Source organism: Mesoplodon mirus, assembly GCF_964341445.2.
Source record: "Mesoplodon mirus genome assembly, chromosome: 7".
Lineage (NCBI taxonomy): Eukaryota > Metazoa > Chordata > Mammalia > Artiodactyla > Ziphiidae > Mesoplodon > Mesoplodon mirus.
This window is the reverse complement of record NC_138983.1, coordinates 81,406,392-81,419,213: the sequence shown is the minus strand read 5'-3', so window position 1 is coordinate 81,419,213 and position 12,822 is coordinate 81,406,392. Positions and strand designations below refer to the sequence as shown.

The following is a 12,822-nucleotide window of genomic DNA, read 5'->3' as shown; positions in this document are numbered from 1 at the left end:
AACACTGATTTCTCAAGGTAGCATTTCCTCTCCTCTCTTTTTATTTTTTCTTCTCAATGTCATCTACTTATTTTTCTAAAATTAACACACATGATGTATGTCATTAAAAAAAAGGCATCTCAAATGTTCACAAGAGCAGTACCCTTGGTGGTGACGAACCCTTGTGCTATTGGCCAGCACAGTCTAGAGGAGAAGGGACCTCATTCCAAGGTCAACGAGGAAGGGGAAACGGGGACATAAATCATCCAAATGCATTTCAGGAGGTAGAAGAGCCAAGCAGGTGCTGTCTTTGCAGATTCCTTCTACTTAGCACCAGCTCTGCATCCCCTTCCCGTCCCCAACACACACACACACACACACACACACACACACACACACACCACATTAAACAGCTATAGCACATGCCTGGGAAGACACTCTGCTTGGGAGAAACGAATGCAGAGGGCTTGGCCAGGCAGCTGACCTCGGGCAGAGGCAGAAGAGCACAACTAAAACCAGCCTCCCACTTCTTGGAAAACGATTTTGTCATCCCCATTTCACACATGGGGAAATGGAGGCCAAATAAGTTACAATAAAAGAAAGCTCTGGGATGGGACCCTGGTCTGTCTGATCCCAAAGCTCATGCAGTGCCTTTCACCAGCTCCAAACTGGGTATGGTACTACGTTCCAGGTATTACTTACTGTGCCTTTTCCTTGGAACCTCAAGATCTGTTCTCACCCCACCCCCATGCAGACCTAGCTATCGGGTAGCCTCTGGGAATCTCTGAGTTGCCACCTGAGATGAAAGCTTTGAGGTTTTACCTTGACTCACAGAAACAGGCACATCATACAAATACTGAGAAATCTTATCCTATAGGGGCAGGATTCTAAAGTTAGCATTGAAGGCAAGATTTGCAAAGGGTCAAAGTTACATGTAAAAAGCTCTTTGCTTGCCTACCACGTTCATCTTCCCTAGAGACATTCCACACACTAAAGTCTAAGGAAGAAATGAGCGTCTGCGTGTTTGCATCTGGATCTTCAGACGTTCTGCTGTGAAGACAGTTATGAGAACCAGCGGTGCTGGGACCACGATGCAGCCGTGTGGTCATCCGTGCTCACAGAGAGATCGTATTCTGTTTAATGTTAAACTTTGTACTGGCAGTATATGCTCATAGGTGTGTTTGTTGCTGGGATTAAACAAACTCATTTATAATAGGGGTTAGAAAATGTTTGCTGGATTTGAAAATCTATTATGCTTCTTCTGAGCCACAGACACGCTGTCCACACCATGGGCCTGGGGAACAAAGGCCCAGCACAGGGAAGGTCTAGGAATTCTTCTCCAGAGGCCAGGAGACGGGCGTGTGCCAGAGGGCACTGCTGGACACTATTGATGGGGTGGTTGGTTTCACAGTCCTCTGAGTTTGGAACCCTCTCTACCACTTATTAGCTTGGTGGTCTTGGACAAGCTATTTCACCTCCCACTGTCTGTCCCACACAGAGTTATTGTAAGGGTCAAATGATGCGGTATGTCCCAAGAACACAAAGTGGCTAAATTATGTTTGTTCCGTGGCACCTATGATTTTTCTCGGCAACCAGCTTCCAAAATGGCCCCAATGATCCCTGCCGCCTAAAATTCATGCCCTGTGTAGCCCCTCCCACCCTGAATAGGGCTGCCATGGGTAACCAATATGATACTCTGGAAATGACGGACTGTTTCCTCTCAGGCTTGGTCATAAAAGACACTGTGGCCAACTCTTTGCTCCCTCTTGAATCACTCACTCTGGGGGAAGCCAACTGCTGTGTTGTGAGGACACTCAAGCAGCCCTAGAGAGAAGCATGTGTGCTCAGGGACTAAGGCCTCCAGCCAATAGCCACATGAGCAGCCATTCTGAAGGGGGATCCTCCAGCTCCCCCCGAGGCTTTAGATGACATGACTGATGCCACAGCCGACATCTTGACTGCAACTCATGAGAACTAAGTCACCCCCCACTCAAATTCCTGAACTACAGAAACTGGGGGAGATAATAAATATTGGTTGGGGGTTTATCCATTACATTTTGGGGTAACTTGTTATGCAGCAATAGATAACTACTCCATTACTGTAGCATCATTTTTTTTAACATCTTTATTGGAGTATAATTGCTTTACAATGGTGTGTTAGTTTCTGCTTTATAACCAAGTGAATCAGTTATGCATATACATATCTCCCCATATCTCTTCCCTCTTGCATTGTAGTATCATTTTGAATAAAAGTGGGAAGAAGGGTGCATAAATGCAGTGGTATTGGGTTATCTCCTACGGTTCTTTTCTTGAAAGAACATCAGGCCCAGTTTTAGTGGTAGGTATCAATCAAGAATGTCTATGAAATAAAGCACAAAATGCTCCAGAATTTCATTTTAAAAATGAGCTTTGCCTCCAGGACACAGTTCAGTTACTTGGAAATCCCTCTGGGGCTTGCCACACTTTGAGTGGGTCCAGCCCATCTCAAGCGTTATCCCAACCCAGGTCTGTCCGACTCCCTGATCGGAGAAGGTGGGATCTGAGACAGGCTTGATGCTTGGATGAGGTTTCACTGGCCGACATACGGGAGGAAGGTGAGGACCAGCGAGTTCATCCTTCCATTCCTGGTGCCCAGAACAGCACCTAGCCTGGGGGAGGTGCTCAGAAAATCTCTGAGGACATCCCAAGTGAGGGAGGAGAATAAGCAGAGACCTGGGGGCAGCAGGGGGTGGGGCTGGGTGTGATTAAGTTGCAGAGTGAGGCAGAAGAGAAGCACAGACTCATACAGAGATGGGGATTCACGTGCGACTCAATGCTATGCCTGGCTTCTACAGCTGTGGGCATGTTTCCTGCCACGCGCTGGCTGCTTTCAGAGTGATGTGCCCCTCCGAGGCTCACTGCCTCCTCCCTGTCACCTGCTTCTCTCCCTCCCCTCGTCTGTGAGTGGTCCCATCCTCTTCAGGTCTCTAGGCATGTCAGTTTCTGCTTAAAAACCTCCACTGGATTCCCAACACCCTTGGAATAAAAACCCAGACCCCCCGACCCTGCCCAGCCCCACAATCCCCTGTTCACTCCATGCAGCCTCTCTTGCCCTTGGCTTGTCCCTTCCCACCTGAAACAGGTCCACTCTAAAAGAAGGACATAGCGGTGGAGGATACAATATGAACTGGTTAGAATCGGCTAGGTCCAAGGGGGCATAAGATTCGACTTCCAGGGGAACTGGAGCCCCATTACAGGCTCATTGTAACACATGAGCGAAATGACACACGCACCAGCACCAGGACAGTTCCGAGGCTGACCATAAAGGTCAAAAAGAGGGTGGGGGGGCTCCCCTGGTGGCGCGGTGGTTGAGAGTCCGCCTGCCGATGCAGGGGACACGGGCTCGTGCCCCGGTCCGGGAAGATCCCACATGCCGCAGAGCGGCTGGGCCTGTGAACCATGGCCGCTGAGCCTGCGCGTCCGGAGCCTGTGCTCCGCAACGGGAGAGGCCACAACAGTGAGAGGCCCGCGTACAGAAAAAAAAAAAAAAAGTGGGTGTTGGCCCAATTCCTGGAAATCCCCGCCCCTTCCCCAAAATATTAGAGTTGTCCCAATCCTCCCACTCATTAGCCTATAAAATTACCCAGCCCATAAAAACTAACTGCCCCATATTTGGGGGCCTCTAGCCTTCTGAAATGGCCCACACTCTGTGGAGTGTGTTTCTCTCTAAAGAAATCCACTTCTTACTTTGTCTCTCACTGAATGCTTTCTGCGATGAGACATAAAGAACCTGAGTGAGCTTTATTAAGTCCCGAGACCAGATGCGTGATCTCGATTAAAAGATAGTGGGTTCTGACTGGGTTCGAGTCCTAGCCCACGGGTTCAAGTCCCACCTGAGTTCCATGGTTGCACACCCACTAAGCTGGTCCCCCTTGGCCTCCCCCCTTGAAGCGCTGGCCACCACGACACACAGTTTATTTTCTCCACAGCACCACTGCTCTCTGAAGTGGGCTTGTTTATTCATCCGTTTACTTTTATTGTCTGTCACCCCCTCCTGAATCTGTGAGTACAGGAATCTGACTGTCTTGCTTGGCTCTCCCTCCCCGGAGCCTGGAACGGGGCCTGACACCTAGTAGGAGCTCAAGAAACATGTGGAAGCAATGAAGGAATCCAGGGAATCAAAGCTCAGCCACAGCTGTGCGTTGGCTGCCCCTCTCCCAACCCAAGCCCTTTATCAGGCAACCACCTCTGATCAAATTAGAAAATGGTTTCCCTTAGGCCCAAGTGCACTCGGCTGAAATGGGTGAGACCATGGGTGCCTTAAAGGAGTGACCCCATTTTGTCCACGCTCTAGTTTGCACTCAGGCTGCTTTGTGGAACCACCCAAGCCACAAGGCGACCTGTGTTCTCCCTGGTGGGGCCAGTGCTCAGGAGACCTTGTAGCCAAGAGATACCATTCTCTCAAATATTTACCAGGCCCTGCCCTCGGAACTGGGTGGCAAGAAACCTCCACTGAGGGAGAACTCTAATGCACCGACACGGGTGATCCCTGAGGCTGCACCCATGTCACGGGCACAGGTGTGCTGGTTGACTGGTGATGTCTGCAGGGGGAGGGCAGAAGCTCTGGGGCCTGAATGCACAAGGGCCTCACCTGACGTGATGGCGGCCTCCCTCCTTAAGTTCTCGGCCTCGTGCTTCAGGGAGGTGATTTCTAAGTTTCTCTCAGACAGGGTCTGGCACAGCACCTGGTTGTAGCCTTGCTGTAGGGCACTGATCTGTGGAAAGAGGCAACACACAGTCAGAGGGGGCCAGCCAGGCCTGCAGGACACGCCGGTACTTCTCCAACATTGGGCAGAGTCGGGTTGATCTTGGATCGGGGTGTTGGGGAAACCAAGGTTTTCAGTTGTCACTAGTGGAAGGGGCAGGAGGGGGCCTGTTCCTTCAGTGACCACCATGTCATCGGTCCTCGAGACGCGGACCTTATCTTTGTGGCCACCCAGGGGCTCGGGTGCTGCTGTCTTCCTATGACCTGTGGGTTTTCAGCCATAAATAGACCAGCTGTTGGTTCCAGATCATCCAGCACTGACTGGATGCACAGCAAAGTTCAAGAGCCGGGAGCAGGTTATGAAATGAATTCCCTCTAATGAGAATAGAGGGTAGTTTATACCTCACAGAACACTCCAGAGTTTACAGAGCCCGTTCACACATGCTACACTGATACTCGTCACAGCGTTGCTGAAGGCTGACGTTCCCATTAATGTGCCCATTTTGCAAGGGAGCCAGGTTGAGACTCAGAGAGGCGAGGCCCCCTGCTCGGGATCACGTGGCTGGTCAGACGTGGAGTCTGATTCAAACCCAGTCTTTAGTTGCCTGGTTCCTCCTTCCCAGGTGGCTCTAGGAATGAGCGTGAGAAGCTGGAGGCTGTAAAGCATGGCATGGACTCGGGAGCCGGACTGTGGCCTTCAAGTCCTGCCTCTGCCAGTTAACGGGCTTTGTGAACACAAGGAGGACACCATATTCTCTTTCCTTTTGTTCAGTCTGTACGCGGGGTGATGGTAGTCCCAACCTGATAGGATTGTTAGCAGTATTTTAATAAGTTAACATGTGTACAGGTGCTCAGATCATGCCTGGCACACGGCACAGGGGGATGAGCTGTGACGGTCCTCTCCTCTGACTACCCACGGGGTGTTTTTTAGTTTTGTTTTGGGGTTTTTGTGTGGTTTTTTTGCGGTATGCGGGCCTCTCACAGTTGTGGCCTCTCCCATTGCGGAGCACAGGCTTGGGACGGGCAGGCTCAGTGGCCATGGCTCACGGGCAGAGCCGCTCTGCGGCATGTGGGATCTTCCCGGACCGGGGCCCGAACCCGTGTCCCCTGCATCGGCAGGCGGACTGTCAACCACTGCGCCACCAGGAAAGCCCCTATCCATTCATCTCTTGATGACACTTAGGTTGCTTCCATATCTTGGTAATTGCAAATAATGATGCTCTGAACATTGGGGTGCATGTATCTTTTCAAATGCATGTTTTTGAAAACACGTGTTTTTGTTTTTTTCGGATTTATACCAAGGAGTTGAGTTTCGAGGTCATATGGTAGTTCTATTTTTAGTTTTCTGAGAACCCTCCATACTGTTTTCCACAGTGGCTGTGCCAGTTTACATTCTTACCAACACTGTACCAGGGTTCCATTTTCTCTAAAAATTGTAAATTTTCTTCCTAGGGGTAATTGAGATGGTAGTTCAATAATAACATAAGATCAGGTGAAGTCTAAAGAAATTTTAGAAAACCTGGATAAAGTAAGAAAACATCTGTTCGCTGGCATCTGAATGTTAGAGAGACACCAAGACATGTGGGCCAAGTTCTGGAGAGAAGGGAAACACAGACGCAAGCTTGACATTGGGTGCAGCTTTTCTCCTTGGGGCATTTGCGGATTCAAATCTAACAGCCTAGGAGCTGAAAAGCCAAGGAGTTCAAAAGACTCTAACCACAGAAGCTGCTGGCATCCCTTGACTTGTAGGTGCAGCACTCTAGTCCTGCCTCTGTGGTCACTGCCTCCGCCTCTTCTTTGTATATAATCTCCTCCTGTCTCTCACTTATAAGTACACTTACAGATGGCACTTAGGGCGAGGATAGTCTCAACTCAAAATCCTTATATCTGCAAAACTTTACCTTGTAAGGTAACATTCTCAGGTCCCAGGGATTAGAGCCTGAGATCTTTGGGGCCACCAGTCAGCCCACTGTAAGCCCTAAACGTCTTCTCTCCTGAGGAAGGTCTAGGCTGGGCAGAAACCCCGACAGACATCTACCAGAGGCCAGATTGAGAGCCCTTTTAGAAGGTCATTTCTCAGCTCATTTGGAACCTTGCTATTGCCTTTTTTTCTTCTTTTCTTTTCGGTACGTGGGTCTCACTGTTGCGGCCTCTACTGCTGCGGAGCACAGGCTCTGGACGCACAGGCTCAGCAGCCATGGCTCACGGGCCCAGCCGCTCGGTGGCATGTGGGATCCTCCCGGACCGGAGCACGAACCCGTGTCCCCTGCACTGGCAGGCAGACTCTCAACCACTGCGCCACCAAGGAAGCCCTGCCTTTTCTTTTTTCCTCCTGTTTGTCCTCAACAGGGGGAAGCATTAAGAGTAAATGAGGGGCTTCCCTGGTGGTGCAGTGGTTAAGAATCCGCCTGCCAATGCAGGGGACACAGGCTCGAGCCCTGGTCCAGGAAGATCCCACATGCCGCGGAGCAACTAAGCCCGTGCCCCACAACTACTGAGCCTGCGTTCTTGAGCCTGCGAGCCACAACTACATTAGATATCCTTGACTTATTACACTCTATGCCCATTACTATTTTCACCACCTCCCTCGTAATGCTTGAACCTTGGCTATGACCCATTGTCACCTCTGGACAAATAGTTTCTGCTCTATTTTCTGTCTTCCGTCCTTCTGGGCCACTTCTATCTACCATCATTACCCAAAGAACTGACTTTACAGATTCTATATGCCAGTGTGTAAGACTTGCAGTGTTTTAAGAAGTATCCCAACTTCATGATGGTGATTTGGGGTCATTACTAAAGCACTCGGGATCATACATATTCTTTTAAGGTAGTTTTACAGGACAACGCACATTGGTATTTTTCTCCTATTAACAGAGTAGGAAATTGTGGGTTGATGTGCAGTTATTTCGATTAAGAAAGCAAGATATGAACACTGCTTCTTTGCTGGGGTACTTGGCACTGCTCTTTCTCGTGCTGGGACATAGTTTGTGCCTTTACAGCCTTGCATCTAGGCGTACTGATCAGACTAATGTTTGGCTTTATTGGATACGTTGACCAGTCTGATTGATATTCTGGTACATACAGGGTACTTGGTCACGGTTGCTCACCTCTGAACCTCAGCTTCATCACCTGCAAAGTGCAACTAATAGCATATCTGCTTTGTGGGGTTTTTAGGGATTTGGCAAGCGTCATAGTGCCTGGGACATGCTAGAGACTCAGGTGATGCAGTAATTACTCAAATGTGCATTTTCAGTGGATCCTTCCCACCTGGACAGGGTGACTTAACAGCCTTGGGAGAGTAAGAGCAGGACAAACAGCAAGGGCAGCGTGGGCCAAGGGAAGGAGGTGAGAACTGACATGCAGGGAGCCCTCTTGCTGGTATCACCAGAGGGCCCATAGTGAGCCAGGATGTGGGGAGAGACTGGCCGCTCAGTAAGACCAGGTCAAGAAAGGCCGTGTGAGGGGGCTTAGCTTTTACCTTGTGGTAGAAGTCATCCAAAGGAGAAAGTGGAAGATGGGTAGGTATAGACTTCTCCCTTAGGAATTGTCCTCAGGGTCTGTTTATCTCCTGGCAGGGTGCGTTCAACGAGTTGGCCTCTCCAGCACATTCTAGAGAGGACTGGCCAGGTCTGACCTTCTGGGGATACAGCCCTGACCTCCTGGCCACCTCACTGAGGAGAGGGCTCATGGGGGAATCAACTTCACTCTGCATCTGTCCACCAGTCCTGCACCCTGGACTCCAGGACCACTCACTTGCAAGAGGCACATCCAGCTGCCAGAGGAAGTGACATTTCCTGACTCATCTGGCTAAGAATGAGCAGAGTATCGCTGACCATTCCAGGGGAGTAGATGCCACAGAAGATCAAGATGCGGACAAGCCACAGAAGATCAGAAGGAACAAAGGTCAGTCCACGTGGGAGTTCACATGGGTGCCTCACAGTCCCCAACAGGCCCTCGAGTTTCCCTTCCAGCCCAACACACACTCCACCTGCCCACAGTCACCTGTGCCACCATCACAGAGCCCCACAGAGCTCCAAACATCCTCAAACACACAAACTCCCTACTTATAAGCAAATGCCTGACTGTGTGCCCAGAACCCTCCTGCTCCAATATACATGCACTACAAACCCCAATAAAACCACAGCCACAGTCTTGAATACAAAATCACACCCCCAACGGCCCCTGATAATCAAACACCTAAATCCTCATACCCCACAAAAATCCACCCAACCCCATATAACCCCTCAATGCAAACACACAAACCCTTCAACAATAGCCAGATATATTCAAACCAAACTCACATACTTCTTAATATAAGACACAACCCCCCAAATCCAAATAGAACACATACAGTCTGCACACAGCTGTCAACATCCACGTATGTACAATGCCTCAGAAGCTGAGACAAACACAAAATACCATCAGAGAGACACAATGTTTCCAACCTTCTCCTATATACTCCCCCCAGAACACATCATGACCTCACACCCCCGATACAAACATACACCCATCTCCCTCTTGAGATACTATAAACAGCCTCTGTCACATCCCCTGATTATACACACACAGCTGGCAGCCCCAATTTACACTGACAACCCCAATCTCTGCAAATTCCTCCACATCAAAAATACACTCCCTGGACTCTTACCCTACAGGATGAGCATGTGTATAACCCCTGCACTCTGAATACACACAGATCCAACACACAGAGCATTAAAATGCACACCCCTACCTCTTCTCAAATGCCTGCACACGTAGCCTCAAAACACCCAGAAGCAGCCCACCACCCAGCCACACCATGCTACACCAACCGTACACTCACAAAGGCACTCACGCCCCTCATCTCTCCCCAGATCACACATACACAGTCTCTACACAGCTTTACCATTACCCCAAACCATCCTATGCCCTAAACATACATCCAAGAGTTCCCCACACAGCCCTAACCGATGATAGAGGCAGCTGTACCAGGGGCATCACGGTACCCTGAACGGGCAAATGCCGCTGAGGTAAGTGCCTCCTATGTTGCTGCATTTCTTGCTGCTGTTGCAAATCATCCCTTGACCCCACCCAGGCTGACTGGGACACCCTAAACAGGCAGTGGCAGCATAGGAGTCAGGAAGAGGAAACTCCATTCCAGGTGCTCCCTGTCACCATCCATTGCACCAAAACATCAGATGACCAGCATGAACAAGAAACAGAGACATGTAACTATACCATGGTTGAAAGGCAAATTTTTCTAGAAAACATGTGTCCAAGGGAAAGGGGAGAAGGGTGCTCCCCCTAATTGTAGAGCCACGCTGTTACGATTCAAAGAAACGGCAGATACAGTCCAACAGGCGTGGGGCTGCATCCATGTTGTAGCTGGATACGAAAAAGATAAGTTTTCGGAAGCCCCAAATCTCGCTTGCCAGTAAAGGCACATGGGCCCCGCTGCCCCATTGGCCAGGAACCCAGCAGAGGACCCTTAAGGGATATAGGGACTTCTGGGACCCTTACTGATCTCCACCAAGGGGTGGTGCCATCACACAGCTCCATCCTTCATGAGATGACTAACAGACCTCCCTGTATTGGCAGCTCTGGAGATTGGGGTTCCCTAATGATGTCAACTTGAGACCGCCCAAGCACAAGTTAGAAATTTTTGCTCAGGCGCTGCAGACTCTTCAGGAGACTGGAGTGATGGGTAGCTGTCACCTCTCCGAATCCTCTACCCTGACCTCTGCCAACGCCTCTGCCTTAGGGACCTGGCAGATCCCTGGAGCGTGGCCCTCCTCTGGGACACTTGCCCATATACTTCTCTAATTTTCCTTGGGACACACATAAACAAATTTTCTTATGGCTCTCATTGACCACGGGAGCTCAAATTACAGTGCCTCCTGGGAACCCCTCCAATTATAAGCAAGGGCCACACTTTAGATTACAAGGCATAGTAGTCAGGGGAGTAGAAAGCATTCAACTTCCATTGAATGTCACTATTGAAACAATCTTTATTAAAAATCTTTTAGTGGTGGTAGCCCCTTTGGCCCTACCCTTTCCCGTTACAGCTATGGATGCCTTGATGTACTGCAACGCCATTTGGAACAAACCCAAATTCCTGGCCTTCCTGGTGGAAGCTGAAACTGGGAGCCCATAAGACTGCCACCTAAGACAGTAAATATCCCCCAATAACATGTATGACAGGGGGCTGTGGGATTGCAGCCCATAATTCAGAATTTATGAAAAGAAGAAGTCATTAAACACACCATTTCTCCTTTTCAATTTCCCCATTTGGCTGCTATTAAAGCCTGCTATTAATGAGTGGTGACTTATAATCAACTACTGAAATACAAATGCTGATCCCCACTATTAAGGCTCCCATTTCCAACATTGTCCAGTTCATTAAGGATATCCAAAGGGCTCCAGGGAATTATTTTGCTGTGACAATCTAGCTATTATGTTCTATTCAGTACCAGTTATTAAGGAGTCCAAGCTGCAGTCTACTTTTACCTCAGAAGGCACCCAGTATGTTTTAACCTGTCTGCCTACTGGCTATCTTAACAGCCCAGCTATTGCCCAGCTATTGTCTTTGCTGGCAAGACCTGGTGTCCCCTTGCACCGTCTGGCACTATACTGATGTTCTAATCCACAGCCCCTCAGGAGACTGGTGCACAAGGCCCTAACATGGTTGGTGACCCATCTATAACATACAGGTGGGCTATTTATTGCCCCACATAAAATTCAAGGGCTGTCCACAACTATTAAATTTCTGGGCATTAACTGATCCTCTAAAAGCCAGGAAATTCCTTTTGCAGCTAAACCTCAGCTGTTAACTATTCAGCCCCCCAACACACTATAGCAAGCCCAACACATCTTACTTAGGTCTCTCCACACTTTGGAGGCAACGAATACCACACTTGTCCATCATTCTTAGACCCATTTATGCAGCCACGTACAAACCCTCCATAGTTTACTGGCCAAGAGCTAAACAATAAGCTTTATAGCAGGCACAAAGCTCAATTAGTCAAGCCCTCCCACTGGTTCCCCCTGGCTGCTCCTTCTGGGCTGAGAATGGACTATGTGTCCCGGACCCTTTGGACTAACACAGCTCCTCCTAGCTGCCTGTGGGCTTCTGCACCAGACGGCTGCTCTCTACACCACTACACCCCCTCAGAACCGATTTGGGAACCGGTTCCTTGGTTTTGGTCTTGGTTTTGTGTGCACTGATGCCAGAATTTGTTTACGTCTTTTGCGGTTGGGTGTACAAAATGGGAAATACTCCATCAACCCTGAAGGAGAGCCCTTTGGGTGGGGCCTATAGTAGATAAATGGGTGTAACATAGCCCTGAGCCTATGACTAAGAAAGACATGTATACTATTGTAATAGGGTGTGGACCCAAAATATAGGATCACAAGGGCGGTAGCCCCTAAATGGCTCACTCAATTTTTATAGGATCTCGCAGTTAGAAGTGTTTTGCAAAACAGCAAGCTGCACCCGCAGTTGTTCCACCTGCCCACCCTCCCCCCATGCCGCCATCATATTCACCACCTCCTGTTTCCCCTACCCACGGGGATCAAACAGAAGTTTCTGTGTTAACCCCCAGGGGACAGGAGCCTGATTTAGTATCACCATCTAAGACTCCACAAGCCACCCAATTTGGACTGGGAGCCACATCCACAGCAGGGCAAGTTCCCTTGTGCGGACATCCTATAAGAGGCCAGGGGACTCCCTTGGCCTTGAGGCGTCCGATTCTAATTTCCCCACAGGAGCCCCAGGGAACTTTGACAGTGGGGAACGAGTTGATTGACTCTCCAATAGATACCACTCCCCAAACCCTCCCTGTTTATCTTAAGAGGCTTGTAAATATTAAACAAAGGGGAAACAAAGTCATCCTAGGAAAAACTTGCCTGAATCTTTGAGATGCAAATGTCCTTTCTGGTCTTCTCAGGAACTCTCATCTCTGCCATCTTTCTAAAATGCACCTTTTTGAAAGAGGGTAAAGTAATTTAGAAACTGACTTATCAAGGATAAATAAAAAACCTAAGTGTCTTTTCTGTAAAAATTCAGCCATCTAGACAAGTGAGTTGGATTTGTTCCATCTGCCAGAAACCTAATTTGAATC

General features: G+C 49.2%; 1 protein-coding gene and 1 long non-coding RNA gene across 2 annotated transcripts in view; one reads left to right on the top strand and one right to left on the bottom strand.

Annotated features, from left to right (window-relative positions):
• The window catches only part of LOC309808830 (forkhead-associated domain-containing protein 1-like), a gene marked incomplete at both ends in the record, with an annotated part of 1,104,685 nt that overhangs the window by 580,349 nt on the left and 511,514 nt on the right, over positions 1-12,822 (top strand). The window lies entirely within an intron of this gene.
• LOC309807104 overlaps positions 12,595-12,822 on the bottom strand; it is a 125,475-nt gene continuing 125,247 nt past the window's right edge. Inside the window, exon 4 of the long non-coding RNA XR_014294493.1 lies at positions 12,595-12,682. This is a non-coding gene — a long non-coding RNA (uncharacterized lncRNA). The remainder of the gene's footprint in view (positions 12,683-12,822) is intronic.